Genomic DNA, 16,233 nt, shown 5'->3' on the forward strand with positions numbered 1-16,233 from the left:
TGGTGACCAATTTTGTAAGCCAAACTTTTATGGAGACCTTAATATATAAACTTATGAAAACAATAATTTAAAACATTCATTTTGTACATTCAAATTTATATCATTTCTCTAATAAAGTCAATGAGAGAAAAGCTACAACTGTACATACATATACATCAGCATATATATGCTACATTGTTTGTAGACTATATTGTTTGTGTTGTAAAAGACTACCTTGTTTATATTTGGTAGATGTAACACTGACCATTACACACTGAAAAGAATAAGCAATAAGCTCATGCCTCAGCTTTATTTACTATTTAATTGGGTACACTAGGTGAATACTTCAATAAAGGACTTGCTGGTTAATTTTAAAGGTGTTAAAATGCTCACACGAGAATTAAAAACATTAAAAGATTAGGGCAGAGCTTCAACTTCACTAATCAGTACACATTATAAGACCTTCAAATATATTCACAGAGATAGCAGTGGTAACTATTGAGGAATGCACAAAAGCAAATTAACCTTGCAGTTTAAGTTACACATTAGTGGTCTCTGCTGTGTTAAATTTGACCGCACACTTGAGTATTTTTTTCACCACCACACTACCAAATATTAGCATTATAAGCAATGTTTTAGAATCTTGAATCATTTCAGTGGTATCCAAATCTCCAGGAAAAAAGGTTTGGAAAGTACTGCATTACAGTGTGTTGCTGGTGGGCTTAAAGAAAGCCCTGTGCAAATTGCCCCCAAATTATTTCAGTGAGAGGCAAGAGAAAAAAGGCCAGCTTGGGACAGAGACATATGATGGAAGAGCCAAATATGGATAACTATGTTTATCTTATATGAATATTCATTGGGCATTTCTCTGACATTTTCTAAGATTTTCAGTGTTTATATAATAGAATCTTGATCTGAAAGTGTTGGAGAAACAAATTAGAGATAAAACTAGGTGCCCAGGGAACTTGGAATAACCTTGTAATACTAGGTCAAAGAGGTTTCTTAGACATTTGCCCTTTGAAAAATCCTTCCTTCTTCTGAACATAAGGGGTTAATAGACCTTTACTCTAAAAGCATGGTTTAATAAGGCTCAGATTGTTTTATTCACATGCAATAATTTTTATAATTATAATAAGGGAACAACAAACCTGTGAGCTTCTTCATACTTTTGATGTTGCAATATATCTTGATAATTTTGCATTTTTCTATTTTGTAGTATTTCTGTTAGCAGGTGGAGAAAGTCATCTCCTTAGTATCCCAAAAGAGAAAAACAAAAGAATAATTCAGTGTTTTCACTGTCATTCAGGTAAAGCACAAAAGAAAGCTGGTCACTTAGGGGTAGAAAACAAACAACAAACCAGCAGTGAGTGTCATTTCGACTAAGCTTGATTGCAGATGAAATTGTACTTCTTTCCTCTTCTAAAATAGGGAAGAGTTTCTAATTTTGTTTCCATCAGTTAAAAATGAGAAATCTCAAACCAAACAGTAATGGTTAATTATTTATTATTATTTTAAGTAGAATGCTAAGGTATCTTAAAGAAAAAAAAATTGCCAACCTCTTAGAACACAGACTTGTTCACCACTGTTTTATAAAATAACCAGAGTTAATTTGGGGTTGGGAAATAAGGGTTTTTTTCTGAGCTTTGGCTAAAAATTCTTCTAAGGTACTCTGTTATTGTGATATCAGGAAATTATCCTGATATATATAAATCCCCATAGCTAGCAATTGGCATTATAATGATTATATTATTGAATTGAGACTTTTGGGAGCAAATCCTTCAGAATCAGATTGTCTGAGTTTTCTGACAAAATTAAAATCCTATGTTCATATATGAGTTCCAACAAGGCTCCAGGTAGAATTCACACTGGAGTAATGTTGTTGATGTTATCAAAAGCCAATTTGCCTCTTTGTCAAGGTTGCATACTAGGGTAGCCAAGGGTGTGCCTAGATACAATGGACATGGAGAGAATCCACTTTTACATAGGTATGGGCCCAATGTCCTCCTATAGCAATCACCATACAACCTGGGGCAGCACACTTTGGAATACTGTGGCAGAGTGAGGGTAAAACAAGTTGTTTTTTAGGTCTTTTCTTTCCCTTCCCATCACACTCCTATGCCTAAAGAGCAATCATATATCCTTTCAGCAGTAAATTCATATTTGGTTTAAGGCACTGATTTCCTGATAAAAGCAGCCACTGCTGCAAATACCACTAGAGGTCTTATTCAGGAAGTTGTTTAGAGATGTAGCAAGTCTGTTCTCTAATAACTTATTAGTTATATATATATAACTAATTTGCATATATATGCAAATTAACCTTGATATATATATATATATATATATATATATATATCTCACTCCAAGTAACAGGTGTACTAGGGTCAGAGTGTGTTCTAAATATCAATGAATAAACTGTAATTTCATCTTGGATCATTTAAACGTTCAATACTAATGGCATTTGTAAGATTTATTCAGTCACAAATTTCCATGGTGTACCAGTACAAAGGAGAAGAAGGAAAGAAAAAAAAAAAAAGGTGATCTGGTTCTCAAATGTGTTTGGCTCTGATGAAGAAACCTGATGATTACAAATTAATCTTGAATTTTAGTTTGAGTCAATAAAGGAAAAAAATAGGGAGCAGAGTTGGCTTTTATGTTAGATTAGTATAAAGATACAGAAATCGTTGAAAAAAGAAACCTAATTGGGTAAAAAGAAAACAGATTTTCACAATTCTATTTCTGAGATATTTAATGACTTTAAGTAAAATAAACCAAAATATCAGTGGTAATATGATTTATATTTTTCAAAAGTGTTCTGGATTCCAATCAAATCAGTGTTTGAAATACATCTGTGACATAAATAGAATAGTGACCTGAAGGCATATCAATATTACTTGGCCAGTTCTATTTTCATTGCATGACATCAGCTGTCAAAAGAAAACTAAAGAAAAAGTAGAACACATATACTTGAATTCAAGTGTTTGCAATCTAATTATATATATACAACAAAACTTTAAATATGTCACTGTATAACTTGAGTATTTTCTAAGGTGGCTAAAGAAAGAAAGAGTTCAAAGACATTGGTGTTAATCTTAGCTTCACTGAAGGTTAGGTAATATGCTTGTGTCACAGTCTCCATCTTAAAAATGGTAATAATCATATCCACCTGCTGTAGTTCCATGTGAAAAATGCCTGGGAAAATATAAGACAAAATAAAACTTAGTGAAATAGTCTATTATGGCAATAGGCTGTTTTCAGTGATGACAGTAATGGGATGGTAGATAAATATTACATAACATATAAAGAGAATTGTATTAAAATAAAAATGAATCATTAAAATAAAAATGAATTAAGACTGATCAGTTTAACCAAGAGTAATTATAGCCCAAAGTAATTGCCTTGATGGACTTGTTGATTAGAAACACAGTTCTGGGAAGAATAGTGTCTTTTCAAGAACACTAAATCTATATGAAATAAAGACTGTTGGTAGATAACTTTGATTTTTTTAACATAAATAATTTAATGACTATTATTTTAGGGAATAATTAATGTTGGCAAGCTTTATTGCTAGATTAATTGGAAAATGTACTTTTTATTACCATTTTTAGAACAATTTTTATCATTTAGAAAATAAAACTTTTATGAAAGTTTCAACACCCAAGAATGAAGTTTTACCAAGATTATTGTATTTTTAATTCTTAATTTTTAGAATTTCTTTCAGTCTAATGCTTTACATGTAAAAGTGCAATGTGCTTCATATTTAGAAGTTTAGTTTAAAAAGAAATAGAAAATAGCTTATTAGATGAATTCCTCAATATACCAGTTTTTGCAATACTCATTTTTAGTTATTCTATCACTTTCTACCTTGCCTTTGAGAACACAAAAGAGATAAATGTGATTGCACTGCATAGAGACACTGCGTGACTATCTCAGATATAGTGGTATAATCCCCCCTTTGGCTATTTTTATGTATTCTGGTATTACAAAATGTGAAAATCTTTGGATATTCAGTCACCTAGTTTTCTTATATTAGTCATTATTATATTTTTTATTTTATTTCTTCCTAAAATTGAGACATAATGGACATATATTAGTTTCAAGTATACAAACATAATGATATTTTATATATTGCAAAATAGTCACTACAATAAGTCACCATATATAGTAACAAAATTTTGTGTGAGTCTGTATGTATGATGAGAACTTTTAAGATTTATTCTCTTACTATTATTCAAACATACAATAATATAGTATCATTAACTATAGCCACCATGTGGCACATTAATTATGTATTAATTCTAGTATAATAGCAATAAGAGTAATAACGCGTAAGGTCCAAACAGTGAAAAGATGCTCAACATCACTCATCATCAGGGAAATATAAATCAAAACCATGATGAGATACCACCTCATACCTGTCAGAATGGCTAAAATTAACAACACAGAAAACAACAGATATTGGTGAAGTTGTAGAGAAATGGGAACCCTCTTGCATTGCTGGGAGGAATGCAAACTGGTGCTCTTGCTCTGTAAAACAGGAAGGAAGTTTCCTCAGAAAGTTAAAAACAGAACTACCTATGCCCTGGCAATTGCACTACTAGGTATTTACCCAAAGGATACAAAAATGCTGATTTGAAGGGACACATACACTCTCAGGTTTACTATCAACAATAGCCAAACTATGGAAAGAGCTCAAGAGTCCATTAACTGATGAATGGATAAAGAAAGTGTTTATATATATATATATATATATATATATATATATACACACACACACACACAAGAATATTACTCAGCCATCAAAAAGAATGAAATCTTGTCATTTGTAACAACATGGATGGAACTGGAGTGTATTATGCTAAGTGAAATAAATCAGTCAGAGAAAGACAAATACCATATGATTTCACTCGTATGTGAAAAATAGGAACAAAATAGATAAACATATGGAGAGAGAAAAGAGGGAGAGGAAAGCAAAACATAAGAGGCTCTTAGTGATAGAGAACAAACAGAGTTGATAGAGGGGAGGTGGGAGGGCTAAATGGGTGATGGGTACTAGGGAGAGCACTTGTTATGATGAGCACTGGTGTCATATGTAAGTGATAAATCATTGACTTCAATCTCTGAAACCAATATTACAATATATGTTAACTAATCAGAATTTAAGAAAAAAATGGGAAGAAAAAAAACCCCTACAACTTCCTTTACAGCTACAGTTTTAGGAGACATATTAAAATAAGATGCCTAGAATTTGCCACAGAAATTCTGATATAATTAGTCTCAATGTGGTCTGGGCACTGGAATTTTAAAATAAAGGATGCAGTCAGTGTTGTCAGCCACTAATCTAATGGGTTAGATGCACCAAGAGTAAGTAGCTTTCCCATAGCCCAGAAACCACAGCAAGAGTTAAAACTAGAAGGGGGCTAGTGAATGGGAACTGGGGCCATGAAGGCAATGGATCCACTACTGAAAGCACCACCAGAGGCAAGGATACAAAGAGGAATACTTTGCCTTCTTCCTTTCTTTCCATCCTCAAATATTCTTTTTTTTTTTTAATTTTTATTTATTTATGATAGTCACAGAGAGAGAGAGAGAGGCAGAGACACAGGCAGAGGGAGAAGCAGGCTCCATGCACCGGGAGCCCGATGTGGGATTCGATCCCGGGTCTCCAGGATCGCGCCCTGGGCCAAAGGCAGGCGCCAAACCACTGCGCCACCCAGGGATCCCCGATCCTCAAATATTCTACCAGTGGAACCTAATGACTTAAACAATCTGGAAACCAGAAAGCAAGGGAGCATGGGAAATGTAGTTTCCTATAGCAATGAGGAAAGGAAGTAAAAACATTTGAGATTTAAAAAAAAAATTGATCACTCGTCAGTATTTTCTAAATAATCATTTAGAAAATCCTAAAATTGAATATATTATTTGAAATTGGCTTCTGATTTATTCTGCTTTTGATATCAATTATTTTAGTACTCTGGTTATATTCAATGGTTAAAAATCATACCATTTCAATTTTGTATTTATATATGCATACAGATTTATAATGTAAAAATAACGTCTAAATGTAATCAATTCACACATTTCCCTTTTCTTTCTTTTCTTTTCCTGTACATTTTATTCCTGAAGAAACATTTATCATGTTTTTATATTTAATCAACTAAAAACGATTTAAATAATATGAGTATTTATCACGTCACATAACAGGGAGACCAAAAAACGGGGCAGATTCTAGGGTTAACTTAATTGTTTCATTGATATTTTCTTCCCATCCTCCTCCTCTGCTCTTATTTTACCAGTGATGTCATTTTCTCCTCTAATTGTTAAAACATCAGCATGGCTGCAGCAGTTTCTGGTGTCACATCAACAAACAATTCCTGAAAAAAGGTGAGCACTTTCTCCTATGAACCTCTTCTTAACAGAGAAGAAAATAATTTCAAAAAGTGCCATCTTAAATTTCCCTTTATTATCTGAGATTGGGTCATGTGCCTCGACTTTAGCCATAATGGTTGGTGAGAAAATTAGTATACAGCAGTTTCAGCTACTAAATTGAAAAATGAAATGTTGAGCGGACAACAAAGAGTATGGACTACCCTATCTTTAGTTTCCACCACATCTCCATTCAGACCTCTCCAAGGCCAACTCCAACATAATCCATGTTAGCAATCTAGATAATCTCCCTTCAATAAATGTGTTTCTCTATTAGTCATATGCTCCTATACTGATACACACACACACACACACACACACTTATACACATAAGTTGATGGTCTCATTTAACACAATTTAGTGGAAATTCTCCCAGGGTGACTGGTAGAACTCTAATCCATTCCCTTTAATAATGTGATTTAAAGTTATTAGATAATAAATTGTTATTCAACATAATATTTGATCTGATTGACTTGACATAATACTATTCAATTATTACCTTTTCCTAACTTCTATTTTTTTCCAATATAAACTGCTGTAATAAATATGTGTAGGAAACAACATAATATATATATATATATATATATATATATATATATATATATATATATATATATATGGTTTATTCCTAAGCACAGATTTATCAAAAGAGATTGCTTGGTCAAAGAGTATGTTTGCATGGTTGACAGATGGTAGCTACACTGACGATGAGTATAGCATAATGTATAAACTTATCAGATCAGTAGGTTTACACCTGAAACTAAAGTAACATTGCATCAGTTATACTCCAATGAAAAAGAAAATTAAATAATTAGGAAAAAAAGGCATATGATTTGATTATTTATAGATATTGTTACATGTCTTTATTTTTTTATATTTCTGTCACTGATAAAAGTTCCTGGCAGAATTAGAATCTAATGTTTTTCTAAATTTTTGTAAATTTTGTTTAATTAGTGTGCTAAATATTGGTAAAGTTGAGCATCTTTTTTTGCATTCACTGACAATATCTATAAATGTTAAACACACATGTGTTTAGCATTATAAATATTTTCCTAAATTCTATGGTATCTCTGATGACTTTTTTTTTTTTAAGATTTATTTATGATAGACAGAGAGAGAGGCAGAGACACAGGAGGAAGGAGAAGCAGGCTCCATGCCGGGAGCTTGACGTGGGACTCGATCCCGGGACTCCAGGATCGCGCCCTGGGCCAAAGGCAGGCGCCAAACTGCTGAGCCATCCAGGGATCCCTCTGGTGATTTTCTTTAAGGTATATTTTACTATGCAAACATGCAATTATACATTTTAATATAAATATGTTTGTCTCTCATAATATCTGGGATCCTAATCTTAGTTGAGAAGATTTCCTCTCCTATATTTTAAGAGCAATCTCCTCAATTTCCTGGTAAAATGTTCTTGTTTTTGTTTTTGTAATTTTTGTTTTTTTAACATTTTAGTTTTACTCATTAGTACTATATCTTATGTTATGTACATATGTCTTTCAGATAGACAATCAAATGTATCAACACAATTATTCAATGATTCATATTTTCCTTACTGAAGTGGACATTCACATATTTTATTAAATAAACATTTAGATTGTAGAATTTATTCCCAAATTTACTATTCAGATTCCCCAATCTCTTTGGCAATTTCCAGACTGTGGCCATAACTTTATTTTCAGCTACTATATATCACTTTTAAATTTAAAAATAAAAATCGGGGCAGCCCAGATGGCTCAGCGGTTTAGCGCCACCTTTAGTCCAGGTCCTGATCCTGGAGACCAGCAATCGAGTCCCATGAGGGGCTCCCTGCATAGAGCCGGCTTCTCCCTCTGCCTGTGTCTCAGCCTCTCATGAATAAATAAATACAATCTGAAAAAAAAAAACCAGTTATAGGTCTCACCCTAGATCAGCTAAATCAGAATCTTTGGCGGGAGGGGGACCAACAATTCAAAATAAGATTGCAGTCCAGATACAGTTTTCACCAGTAACATGTTCTAATTACCTAAAGTTGAAACCTTTAAAATACTATCACTTTCCTACTTTTCTCTTTCAATCTGTCTTTTCAACTGAGAACTGAGACTTTTGAAAAAATTGTCATTTTATTCACCATTCCTATTCATAAATACTCTGTTATTCTGTATTTAATTTAAAGAGATAATGCTAATATGTTACCACATGTTTTTTGTTCTTAGGCTTTTTTTTTTTTTTTTGCATTTAACTTCCTTGAAATTGGAATGAATCTTACAATTGATGATATATGTCATGGTTTAAATGGAAAGAGTTATTCTTTCTTAGGATTAATTACACAAAATAATAATGTGTCTTACGCTAAGTACTTTTTAGCTTTGATTTAAAAAATTATAGTATTAGAATTTCGCATGTACTATTTGGCTTCCATGTCAAGATATCTCATTTGGTACTCATGTTCCATTTATTCAATTACTCTATTATTTGAAGTCAAATGTATTTGTGTGTGTGTGTGTGTGTGTGTGTGTGAAATATGACAGATATAGAAATATGACCATCTGTCTTGCCAGCGCCATCCATCAGACCTGAGTGAGCCCCAGTGAGTCAATGAAGGAAAGCTACAAATGTCCTAAGTGACTCCAGTCTTTCACAATTAGAATAAATACAAACCCAGTAAAATAAAACTAGGGATACACACTCAAAAAAACCCACTTGAAATAGAGTAATGATAACAGTAATACCACCTGGGAAGGTATAGAACTCTGATGGTCAGGCCTTCCAGCACCTGCTGCCTTCCATCTTTTTTTTTTTTTTTTTTTTTTTAAGATTTAGTTTATTTATCCACAAGAGACACACGGTGGGGCCGGTTTGCAGAGACACAGGCAGAGGGAGAAGCAGGTTCCATGCAGGGAGCCTGACGTGGGTCTCGATTCTGGGTCTCCAGGATCACCACCTGGGTTGAAGGCGGCGCTAAACCGTTGAGCCACCCGGACTGCTCTGCTTTCCATCTTTTAATTCTTGGATCAGCACACTGACTAGACCATTACACTGGCATAAAATAATCAGAACCCAAATTCTCCAATACGTAAGGCTGCCTAAAGACTAAAATCACCAGAACCCAAGTTCTCTGATACGTGAGGCTGCCTAAGGACCCTTGAAGTCCTTTGAATCAGGAATGAAAAATGGATTGAAGGGAGAAGTGGAGGTAGAGAAAAACATGACCAGGTTACCATGTTCCCAGAATTCTGTCTTAGCCTGATCTTTTGAACCAACACCTATTAAGTACTTAAATTTTTTCTGGCATAGGTAAATTCCTTAATAAAATTAGTTTTCTAGTGGGAAACTAGACAGACTCTGGAGTGAGTCTTCTATGTTCATTTCCTGCCTCTCCAAATAACGGTTGTTTGACACTGGGACAGTTCTGCTTATTATTTCAATATCTGCAAATTGGAGAAAATAATAGTACCTATCTATAGTGTTGTTATGAAAATTAGACATACAAATTTATACACACACAAATCAGTTTCTGGAAAATATTCAGCACTGTGAAAATATTACTGTTATTACCAAGTTATTCTCAATACATACATAGTAATTATCAGCAGTACCATTTCGTTGTTGTTATTGTTGTTACTGTGGTTCCAATAAGAAAACTGAGTATCAGGGAGATGATGTAAATAGTCCAAGTTTAAATAATTATATCAGGGCAGCCTGGGTGGCCTAGCAGTTTAGCACCTGCCTTCCGCCCAGGGTGTGATCCTGGGGACCCGGAATCGAGTCCCACGTCGGGCTCCCTGCATGGAGCCTGCTTCTCCCTCTGCCTATGTCTTTGCCTCTCTCTCCATCTATGTCTTTCATGAATAAATAAACAAAATCTTTAAAAATAAATAAATAATTATATAAGGTAAAGCCTAAGTTTGAAACCAGAATATTGGAATCTACAACCTTTGTTCATGAATTTAAGCTATAAAACAATCCCCTGTCATTTGCTATACACTAAAATAATTCACTTAAACATTTGGTCAAATTACATTTTGGTATAGGAGTGAACACATTTCACAGGAAGAAATGTGTGGAAAATATATTTAATGTATTTGTTGTTACTTTAAATATTTAAGAAACAGACAGAACAAAATAATCTGAGAGACCTTCGTAACACAAATTAAAGTTTTAGTTCCTCTTCTACCTTCACATGTGAGACTCCAAACATTTGCTTCATCAGTATTGACTAACCTTCAGCTGAATTTGTGACTCACTTTCCATAGTATTTCTTGCAAAATCAATTGGAACCTTTTTTGGCTTTCCCCTTGACTATGATGCCAAATTAATAAAACTTGTTTTTTTCAAAGAAATTGAACTAAGGCCATTGCACCAAAATTCCTTGAAATTGCTTTACTTAACTTGAGAAAGTATAAAATTGGTTGTTTTCCATATCTTCTCTGATCTTACAGCTTGAATTGTTCTCAATGCCTTTATCCAGCTCTAATCCACATATTGTTCTTGATGAAGAAAAGTACAAATTTACCATGACTACACCTTACATATTTAGTCTTTTAGGGAAAATTCCCTATATAAAAATAATCAGCCACTGGTCCTACTTACTGATATGTAAGTAGATATGTAAAAAGTATTCTGAACATATTAAAGAGGATGCATATTAAAATATTCATGTCTTTGGAAAATGATTTAGCTATACTACATTTATAAATGTTTGCCAACTAAAACAAAACATTGGTAGGGCTAGGTGGGAAAATAATGGAAGAAAAGCACTAAAGCACTCTTGTAGCATGAAAAAAGTATATGAAAAAACTTACTATAGTGCAGCTTGGGTGGCTTAGTGGTTTAGCACCGCCTTTAGCCCATGGCCTGATCCTGGAGACCCAGGTTCGAGTCCCACATCAGGCTCCCTGCATGGAGCCTGCTTCTCCCTCTGCCTGCATCTTTGCCTCTCTCTCTCTCTCTCTCTCTGTGTGTGTCTCATGAATAAATAAAATCTTAAAAAAAAAAAAAGAAAAAGCTTACTATGTAACTACTGGGTCTAATTTTCCCACCCATATATTTGTTAAACCATATGATGAATTTATTTATGGAGCATTTATTACTAAGCACTCCAAAGTTTATTAATAACTATAAATATTTTTTTAGATTACATAATAGATTTTCCATAGTAAATGAAAATAACTTTATATAAAATGAATATGGCCAAAAATTTGTTTAAAATGAGAATGAACTTTAACAATTTTGATCAATTAAAAACTTAGGCTCATTATTTTAAAATCCAGAGGTTATTTTTCAACTAAAGTTTTTGCTTTTTGTTTTTATTCTACCATTGAAGCTTAACTGAAAACATGTTCCTAGATCTACTCATCAGATACACATTCAGAGGTCACAGCAATGAATTTATAAAGTAAGAATGTAAAAGAAGTAGAATTCTAAGTAGAATTTAGTAGTAAATTTGAGGGCAAAAAGAATAGAAAATGAGAATGTAATAGAAATCATGTTTCTCTGCTACCAATAAGGAAGTGTTAAAAAAAATCCTGATAGTATAAAATCCAAAAAGTGTCAATTTTTTTTTTCTAGGAAACTTTTCTTTTTAGATTTAACCATCAATCTGTCATTAAAGCTAGGCTTATATCATTTTTATTTATTCTATTGTCTTGTCATATGACTATTAAATGTCTTTTAAAAACAAGTAATTATTCTAGAAATATAATCACTTTTATTTGCTAATGATTTTAATAGAAAAAGAACATATAGCCTGAGCATCACATTAAAAATTATAATTTTCATTCCTTTTAGTTCAGGTTTCTGGAAGTCTTTTCTAAGGCTGGGCATATATGAGAATGTTGATTTTACTTGAGTACTAAAATTGATATAGTATTGGAGCTCCCAGGTGTCTCAGTCTGTCAAGCCTCAGACTTTGGCTCAGATCATGATCTCAGGGTACTGGAATCCAGCCCTGAATTGGGCTCCACACTCAACATGGAGTCTGTTTCTTCCTCTCCCTGTCCCCCTTCCTCACTTGTGCACTCATGCTTTATCTCTCTCAAATAAATAAAATCTTTATAAATAAATAAATAAATAAATAAATAAATAAATAAATAAATAAATTTGCTATAGTATCAACAAAATAAAAGTCATATTTTATTCTTTCGTGAAAAGATTGCCTCCATTTTAAGTCTAAATATGTGCTAGTCTCAATCAGAGAGAAAATCAGCAAATATACATTAATATACTTTCAGGACAAATTAGATTAAGTATACTACAATGAGTGTTTCCATAATGCTGATCAGCTTGTATATAAAGGGTGAACAAGGAACAAAGTTAAGGTAATGCAAATATCATATTGGATCACATACTGCTCATCCCCATTCATTAGTATTTGGTACCACCATGTAGCAATGAAGAATTGAAGAAGACCATACCATATACACATAGGACATTCACGTCATGCTCTTCCTAGAAGTTGTTTGGCCTCCTTGGACTTCAGAATGTTTATTCTGAAGATTTTGCTCCTCTTTGAATATTTTGCCTTGGTTTCCACAACTCAGCAGCCTACATTCTTCATGAAAGCCTCTTATCTTTTTAAACATGTAAATTTTATGTTTACTGAATATTTTTGTGTCCACTAGAAAGTTAACATGTTTTAACTATGCTAGTATTTGTTTTAGGATAATTATTGTTTTTCTTAATGTTATGGTTATATAATCACATAGTTTTTGAGTGAAGTGCTCCAAACCCATTTTAGGCATTAGCCCTGATATTTTTAGACTGTAAATTTGCAGAACACAAATTTTTCAGTAATTTTGTTGTACATTGAGTTGTAGCAGAAATGCCTGTATCAGACATTATAGGATATATAAGGAGGAGTAATTGTGACTCTACTTTCAACATTAAGTGCTTCTTTGTAACTTTTTTAGTGAAGCCACTATATTGTATAGTATATATAGTATTGTATAGTATATATTTATATACACATTGTATTGTATAGTATATATAGCCTACAAAATATATACATACAATATGTATGTATTGTATAGATAATCCTATAGTACACTTTTCATGTAATTTATCACATAAGATTATGGAGGAATTAAATTTACATGCTTATTTATAAAATGTTAACATAATAATTTTAGTTAGTCAAGAGCTTTTAGGGTTTTATTTGTTCATTCACCCAAAAAATATTTATTGAGTCCTATTTCAGTATATTACTTCATATGATTGCCTTTCCAGAGGAGCATAGTCAGCTCCTGTTTGTTGATTATGGAGTCTGTTTCCTGTAATGTGACTATCAGAAGACCTGGTCTCTCTCTTTTACACATTAACATGTAATCTTAGGATCTAATTCCAACCACAGTACTTCATATCCAAGTTCTAATAATATTTAAGACAAACACATGTTTGGCTAATTAGGTCTTACAGAATATTCTGACAAGGTCAGAACTTCTATGAACAATTCTAATTTTGTCTTATCTCCAGGATAGTCCTGTAGAAGAATATGCTATTTAAAAAAATCTTAGGGGAGGAGTTAAGAAGGCAGAGAAGTAGGGAGACCCTGGGCTTTCCTTGTTCCTGAACACAGCTGTATTCTGTGTTAATTTGGAACACCCACGAAATCATTCTGTGGATTGGGAGAAGAATCTCCATGGTTGGAAGAAGACAGTGTGGCAGGTATGAGGCACATGGAAGTGAATTGGCAGGGCAGAAAAAACTGTGGGGCCACAGAGGGAAGAGAGACATTTTTTCATGGAAAAAAAGGGGGAGAAAGAGATAGTTGTTGAAAGAGTGTGGCATCAGGTTCGCACAAGAAAAAATAACATCTCTGGATCATCGACTGGGGAGCTAGGAGTACTGAGTGTTGAAGCTTTTTTGCAAAGAGCATGTGCAGTGCAAAACAGGTTTTGGAAGTATATAACTTTGCCAAATTGGCACTGTGGCATGTGATCCTGGGGAGGAGGTTGCTGACAGAGGATCACACAACATGGTATAGGGATCTTCTGGATAGCATTGGGAGAGAACATTCCTCTTTGGAAGATGGTATATATTGCCTCTATAAGGACACATACCCTTTAGGCACCAGCAAACATCCTTTCATTGGCAGGGTACTGAGGCATGGGCAGAGGGTGGATAACCTGATTGCTGCTTTTTGCTGTGCTACCCCATAGATTCTGCACACCATGCAGACTGTACACCATGAGACTATTTATCTAGGACAAAGGACACCAGACACAGCTGGTGGGGAAGCTCTACTTCAGAGGAGGGAGTGGATTCACATGGTTTGGGGTCTTTTAAAATTTGGAGTTTTGAATCCCAGGGCACACCAAAATTAAAATGCAGGGTATGTGTCATACAGAGAAGGCTGATGGTCCCTGCTATTCTGTGAGAGCTTCCTAAACAGCAGGGGTGTGAGATTCCCCTGTCAGGATGAGAATAGGCTGGTGTAGTTTTCTTCCTTGCCACCAGCTTGATGGGACTTCAAAGGCCAACTTAAGGGCCCCCAGTGGAAGAAGGATCCCCTTATGCCAAACTCTGCCTCCCTATTCCTGGCAAGTGCATATTTACTAGAGTAGGCCTGACTCTGAATTACCACAGTGGGTCTCTCCTCCAGAAGAAGAGCAGAGGCAGTACCCCATGTGCATTAAGTCTACGGATCACAGAGTGCTTCAAAGTGTCACTTGCAGTTCTGGGCTACATAGGAGCATGCTTTATTTTTTTCTCCCTCCCTTTTCTTTAGAATCAGGCTTATAGTTTTTGTTTGTTTTTCATTTCCTTTATCTTTCTTTTGGATCAGGTTTTTCTTTTCTTTGTTTTTCCTTCGGAATCAGGCTTATAGTTTTTGATTCCCTACTTGTTGTTTTTTTTTTCTCATTCCTTTTCCTTATTTTAATGAATAAATCAAAGCATACCTAGTTAAACGTCCAAACACTACCTCTTGCAAGAACGAAGGAACTCTGCAGAAGACTGAATAGTAGGAAAGAGCAGCCCAAATGCAACAGTACAGTGCACACAGCATACACCAGAAACACTTCCTAAAGTGCCAACCCCTAGACATTTGTATGACTACTTTTTAATACAGCATTATTCTCAGGTGCAGGAAACATAATAAGCTTTGAAAACACACAAAAGACAGAAACTTAGCCAAATGACAAGATGGAGAAATTCTCCTCAAAAGAATGGTCAAGAAGAAATCACAGCCAGGGATTTATTCAAACAGATATAAGCAATATTCTGAACAAAATTTAGAACAGCAGTCATAAGTTGAAGATGAGAAAGCATATAAGATGCTGGAGAAACCCTTATGGCAGAGAAAAAAACACCTAAAAAGTAGTTAGGCTGAAATAAAAAATGCTATAACTGAGATGCAAAACCAATTGGATGTAATCACAATGAGAAGGAAGAAAAAGAGGAAAAAAATGGTGATATAGAAGACTAAACTATGGAAAATAATAAAGCTAAAAAGAAGAGGGAAAGAAAACTATTAGATCAGGAAGGTAGACTTAGGGAACTAAGTGATTTCAGAAAGTGAAATAATATCCATATCATAGGTGTCCCAGAAGAAGAAGAGAGGGAAAGAGGGGCATAAGGTTTATTTGAACAAAGTATAGCTGAGAATTTCCCTAATCTGGAGAAGGTAACAGCCATTCAAGTCTAAGAGGCACAGAGAACTCTTCTCAAAATCAACAAAAATAGGTCAACAGCATGCCATATCATAGTGAAAATTGCAAAATACAAAGATAAAGAGAATTCTGAAAGCAGCTAGGGACAAAAGGTCCTTAACATATAAAGGTCATAAAGAGTTCCCAAGACAAGCAAAAACTAGACAGATTGTGATGACTAAACCAGTTTTTCGAGAGATAT

This window comes from Vulpes vulpes, chromosome 6 (assembly GCF_048418805.1).
Source record: "Vulpes vulpes isolate BD-2025 chromosome 6, VulVul3, whole genome shotgun sequence".
NCBI classification, from domain to species: Eukaryota; Metazoa; Chordata; class Mammalia; order Carnivora; family Canidae; genus Vulpes; species Vulpes vulpes.